The sequence below is a fragment of the Priapulus caudatus genome, unplaced genomic scaffold, assembly GCF_000485595.1.
Source record: "Priapulus caudatus unplaced genomic scaffold, Priapulus_caudatus-5.0.1 Scaffold255, whole genome shotgun sequence".
NCBI classification, from domain to species: Eukaryota; Metazoa; Priapulida; class Priapulimorpha; order Priapulimorphida; family Priapulidae; genus Priapulus; species Priapulus caudatus.
This window is the reverse complement of record NW_014577316.1, coordinates 217,489-223,943: the sequence shown is the minus strand read 5'-3', so window position 1 is coordinate 223,943 and position 6,455 is coordinate 217,489. Positions and strand designations below refer to the sequence as shown.

At 41.4% G+C, this 6,455-nt stretch overlaps 1 protein-coding gene across 2 annotated transcripts in view; it reads right to left on the bottom strand.

Annotated features, from left to right (window-relative positions):
- The window catches only part of LOC106808144 (mitochondrial glutamate carrier 1-like), a 17,028-nt gene extending 11,699 nt beyond the window's left edge, over positions 1–5,329 (bottom strand). Inside the window, exon 1 of one of the 2 annotated variants that reach the window (XM_014810725.1) lies at positions 5,194–5,329. The gene's annotated coding sequence lies outside the window, so the exon portion shown is untranslated. Of the gene's footprint in view, positions 1–5,149; positions 5,167–5,193 lie in introns of those variants that run through there. The other variant, XM_014810726.1, reaches the window with a different exon arrangement.
- Between the last annotated feature and the right edge of the window lie 1,126 nt (positions 5,330–6,455).

The following is a 6,455-nucleotide window of genomic DNA, read 5'->3' as shown; positions in this document are numbered from 1 at the left end:
TGTGTGTGTGTGCGTGTGTTGTGTGTCGATGGTGTGGCATCGCCGCAGCGCATGCGCGTGTGCGTGTGCCTTTATGTGTGTGCGTGGGTGGGGGGGGTCAAACCCATCTGGACGATGGGTAATATGGTATATATATATCAGGAGTAGATAATAGGGAAGGAGTATGACTTCAATAAACAAGGGAAATTATTATAATACCTACGGTTTACTACGCGTAACTCATCCAACTTGAGCTCAAATCGTACACAGTACATTCGCCTAGCATCGTGCGAAATCGTTTCCTCGTATACACCCGCAATCCGGAGATACTGACTAAAACGTACGACACGATTTTCCATTCTGTAATTTCTGTTGCCAGCAAACTCGATGCGTTCAGCGCCGAATTTGAAACAAAAGGCAGCTACTGACCACAGCTTGCTCTCTCGGCCAGGCGGTGTGGCTCGCAGGGAGATTGGAGCTGGAGCTGCTGCTGATTGCGGTGAACGTGCGTGCGTGAGGAGCATACCAGCTGTATGCCGGTATGTAGCTGTATGCCGGGTCAAAGGTTATCTCGCCGAGTGTTGCGCCGATGTTTGGATGAGTTACGCGTAGTAAATCGTAGGTATTATAAGGCTAGTAAATGACGAATTTCCCTTGTTTATTGAAGTCACACTCCTTCCTATTATCTACTCCTGATATATATACAAATATATGCCTCCATTACACTGACAAGCAGGAAATATTGTTGGAACTACTTATCCATATTGCAATGCTTTTGCATCTAAAAACCTTTAGCTTTTGCAGTTTTTACCCGATCTCGGATCATCTTAAAATTTGGCATGAAGGTGCGTTATGGTAAAGCGAAGACGCCAATCGTTTTTGGTGTGGGTGCAGTCATTGTTGCCATGGTAACAACATTTTTGTGGAAATATTCTAGAACCTGTAACTTGTGCTGTTTTTACCCGATTGTCATGGAATTTGGCACACAGGGCCAATATAACATGTCCTACATATATATATATATATGTATATATTGGTCCTGTGTGCCAAATTTCATGACAATCGGGTAAAAACTGCAGAAGTTACAGGTTCTAGAATATTTTGACAAAAAATGTTGTTACCATGGCATCGATGACTCCGTCCACACCAAAAACGATTGGCGTCTTCGCTTTACGATAACGCACCTTCATGCGAAATATGAAGATGATCCAAGAAGAACTGCAGCCGGTAGAGCGCTCACAAGGAAATCTCTGCGGCGGCGCGACGAGGCCAAATCCATAGTATCCCCCCGAACTCGTTCGGGGGATACAATAATACCAGGAGTAAGATAATATAGATTATCTATATTATCTTACTCCTGATAATACTATAGTTAATACATGCTCGGGTGTGCTTGTGTGGAGATACTTTTTATGTTGAATGTTTGTTTGGCTTGGTACATATAATGTATTACCTACAGATTTATATAATGTACAGTGATACAATTTGTAAAAAAAAAGAATGGGAAAGATCAATAAAAATGTTTGAGTCGGACCCTTTTTGGCGGGTCGATCGGGTGAGGGCATACAAACAATATTTTTATCATGGCCCTATGCTCCAGGATGGGAAATATGTGAAAAGGGGGGTCTCCGGTGTGGAAATTTAGAGGTGAAAATGGAGGCAGGGTTCATAGTAGTAAGACACATGTTGAAATAAGGACTTATAAGACCCTTTCTGGAGGCCAAAATAAGACTTTTTTACGCGATTTCTGATAGATCACCGACTATTAAAGTACACTAATAACATTTATATACACAATTGCACAGAAGATTTAATTATTCCGTATTATATATACAACAATACTGCAAAAAATAAGGACTATTAAGTACTTTTCTAAGATTAGATTTCACCAAAAATAAGTACTAATAAGGGCCCTTATTTCATTTTTGGCAAAATAAGTACTTATAAGACTTTGGAAGACCTGCTACGAACCCTGTGGAGGTCATAACCGCGGCGCATACCTACCATACAATCAGGAGTAGATAATAGAAGACTATCTACTATAGAAGACTATCTACTAGAAGACTATCTACTAGAAGACTATCTACTAGAAGACTATCTATTATCTACTCCTGATACAATATATAGCGAGTACAGACCGTTTTAACCACAGACACTTGGAGCAATTCAGCCTACAGTGACGCCACACGCACGCCGCTGCACATTTATACATATGTGCAAATGTGCAGCGGCATGCGTGTGGCGTGACTGTAGCCTGTGGGCTCAACTGCTCCAAGTGCCTGTGGTTTTAGCAGTCTGTTAGTGTTACTGCCTACCAACAATAGGCGAAAGACTGAGAATATATTTAAACATTAAGACTTTATTTGTGTTCGTGTTCATTTACCATAATTTCATTATTGCATCGTTCCAAGGCTAACACACACACTGTCATGCTCACAGACACATTGTCACGCTCACAGACACATTGTCACTAGACACTACCTACTAGTTGGGTTAAATTATTGAATATTGTATCTATTCTCTACAGACTACCCAGTCGACCTGACACGAGGTTCAGAAATTGAGGAAATGTCACACCTGACCTCAGTATCACTGTCAGTATCACTGTCAGTATCGCTGAGAGGGTCTATATCCACTAGGGTACTGCCGGAACGTACCCTGGTACTATCTAATATATATATACCCTATACTATCTAATATGCCAGACCGTACCTCGCCTACTCCACTAACGAGTCTAGGGAGTCGCCAAGGGCATAGCAAGGAATTTGGATTGGGGGTGTCCTCGAGCGAGTAACAGCGAGTCTGGTAGTCTGAATTATTTTTTTTTAGTTAAATGTAAAAATAGTGCTTTAAAATCAATTTAGACGCCGTTTTGTTGACAATACTATTTCTTCTGCAGCTCTACAACGCCACCTAACCCGACCATGCTGTGTGACTAACGTCTTTTTTAACGAGGCCAGGATTAGGCCCAGCTACGTGCTTTTAAGAGAAGAAAAAGAGAAAAAAAAATTTATTTTGATTTTGATTGCATGGGGGGGACTGCATGGGATTGCATGGACAAACATGGGGGGTCCTACTCCTAGGGCCCCCAGGACCCCCCCCCCCCAGCTACGCGATTGGGAGTCGCCTATGCCTACTCCCTAACCATATCAGATAGGCCTAGTTACGGTTCAAGGATAGAGAACATGAGTCCCATTGAGACCTATGTCATTTTCGTAAATGTGGGGGTAGTCACTTTAAAATCGACAGGGGTACTGTTACTAATACTAATAGTAATACTAATAGGTAATACTAATAGTAATATAGCCCGACCAGGCTGTGCGATGGATTGTCATATACGGTATTGTAACCCTAGCATAGCTCTAGTACTATAGCCCGCGGATCGCTGCCGCAGCGATCCGCGGGCTATAGTACTAGAGCTAACCCTAGCAATACCGTTTCTTGGAGCTAATAGTAATACTAATAGTCAGCCTAATGCTCATAGGGTCTATGTCCCCCAGGGTACTGCCGGAACGTACCCTGAGTACGGTTCGGTATACCGGAACGTACCCTGGTCACTATTTGATATGGTTAGGGTTAGGATTAGGGTTAGGGGGCGCAAATCCACTTTAGGCACCTTATGTACCACGAAGTGATGCACAGATTTCTATGTATCATCAACTGATGCACAGACTTTCCGTATATCAAGGAATGCATGCAAAAACACCCTAAACCCTAAACCTACCCTACCCCTAAAGTCAATTAAGTATAACCTTGAGCTCCTTAAGGTAATATCACAAGTGCCTGTTTAGCGTTAGGGTTAGGGTTAGGGTTTTTGCATCATTCCTCTGATATACGGAAATTCCTGCTGCATCAGTTGATTGATAAGGACTGTCCATCGATGACCACCTCATCGATAAATCGCGATGGATTTGCGTCCGATATCGATAATCGAATAAATCGAAAATAGCGACCAATTTTTTTTTTTTTTTTTTTTTTTTTTTATTTTTGTGCTAAAAAATGTAAAGCCATGCCGGAGCAATACGGTAGCCATGTTGTTGACTTCCGAGCGCCGCGCCGGCCAATTATATTCGAAGTAGTCCAGAGGCGCATCATACAGAGACAATGCAATAAACTGTGGTGTTTCTACTTGTCTCTGGTAGCGTTATCCCTGTCTCACTGGATCTCTATTAATAAAAAGTCTGTACTACCAGTAAAAGCATCGTACCTGCTGCCTTCGCCAAGTCGCCGGCGACGCGCCCCACCAGACTGCACGCACGAGCTCCCAGGTCAATCTGGTTTGACATTCAGATAAATAATATAATTACTTCGCCCCATAGATTGTATTTAAGCACAGCCGATGTATAAAATTGCCATAGTTATCCCCCATCAATAGAGACACACGCCCAAATACATGAGTTTCTGTACTATTTAATCAAACGGCGGCTAATGTTTTATTACAATTATTATTAAATCGAAATCGGACTGATCGGAGATCAGGGACGATACCGAAATCATCGAAAAAAAAAAAAAATATGCAAATAATGAATCGAAATAATTTGATAACCAAATGAAAAGTCCCTAAAGTTGATTGATACACAGAAATCCTGTGCATCCAACTTCGTGATATCCTAAGGTTGCCTAAAAGTGATGGGTTGACGGTTCGGGTTCGGGTTAGGGGAGTAGGCGTAGGCGACTCCACCCAGACTGCGCTAGGTGGGCTTCAAGGACCTGAGAACATGGGTCCCAGATAAAACCAATGTCACATTTACATCAATATAAATATAATATTTATATCAAGTATAATAGGTCTAGGGTATAAATGGTTACAAGGCGTTTTCATTCGTTTAGGGTTAGGTTAAGGTTTTAGCCTTTAGGGTTAGGGTTAGGGTTAGAATTAGGAGTTAGTGGTTAAAGTTAGGCACATTGGTTATTAAATTGAGACCGCATGTTCTCTATCCTTGGGCCGCGTTAGTGGAGCTAGCGCGAGGTACGGTTCGCATATGTAGAAATGAGTACCAAGGGTAATCTGGTCATACGAACCGTAACCCAGGCAGGGTACGTTCCGCGGCAGTACCCCGGGGGACAATAGACCCTCTCAAGCAATACTAATAGTTAGATACTAATAGTAATAGACCCTATGATGATACTATGAGTATGAGCGTCATTATCATTTACCGTTACAACTTACGCATTCACTGACGGTCGCATTATGATTGCGGTCGTTAATCTTACCTATTTTAGCTAGATAAACGTAGTTTCCTAGCTGTGATTTCTTTTGGTGACCTCTCTCTAGTATACTGTACAGTGTGTGCCTGACATTCACACGACTGAAAAAACGTTTTTCGTTTACTTTCCAGGCAGGTTGTGATCGAACGCTACGGTCGGACGGTCCAATCATAATCGTTGCACGCCATCTAACGACGTCACAAATGAACAACACAAACTATTTTGCGGCCCACCACATTTGACTTTTATTCCCTCCTATTGATCAATGACAGTAGCAGATTTAATTATTTATTATTTATTAATTTATTAATTTAAAGACGGTATATTTGTAACAGATATGTCAACATGAGCTTGCAAGCTCCTCACCGTGAAAGTTCAAAGATCAAGTCCGCAATGCTCACTCTACACCTATAAAAATATTATAAATAGATATTAAAATTTATAATAATAAATATAAACGTTTATACACATATTATAGTATCACTACAAGCTTAACAAGCACTCGCAATAATATCTCAGTGAATAATATTGTGCTGATGCAACAGGTAGGGCCTACTACAGCCACAGCGAGTCCTGATAGAATAACCCAAATGTTAGTTAGTTCACAGTAAATATTTTAACCTTCTTCAGTCCTCAATAAATATTTTCATTTCTCACTATAAACCAAGCAACTTTAGGATCCGTAAAAAATTAGTGCCAAAACACAATTCATGGCAAAAAATTAGGCTAATATAAGCAGAAAAGAACGTCTGACGGTAAAATATATATGTCATATATTGGTTTCACGACAGTTTTTGTAGTTTTCCGCCTCGGGTCATAAGTTATACAGTAACACCCATCACGAGATCAGGAAAATTTGTCGCAGGAAAATTTGTCACAAGGAAAATTGGTCACAGGAAAATTATTCACAAATAGTGTAAACCTTGGTTTGCTATAATGTTTAGGGAAAAGGCGCTCCAACGTCGGTCGCCGTTGACTGCAAAAATAAGTTTCTTCGGCCGTTCTCATACGTTCAAACTAGTCGCTGGCCGACGACGGCACGTGTGCATGGTAAAATCTTATCTACATGCTGCACTTTGCTTGCAGCATAGCGCCACGATTCTCAGCTATGCTAATGTACAGGAAAAAAGGGCTCCGACTTCGGTCGCCTTTGACTGCCAAGATAATTTGCTTCGGCCGTTCTTATACGTCCAAACTGTAGCCAGACAGGCTGACAGCACGTGTACGTGCTTGGTAAACTCTGATCTATAATATTCTCATATCTCGCA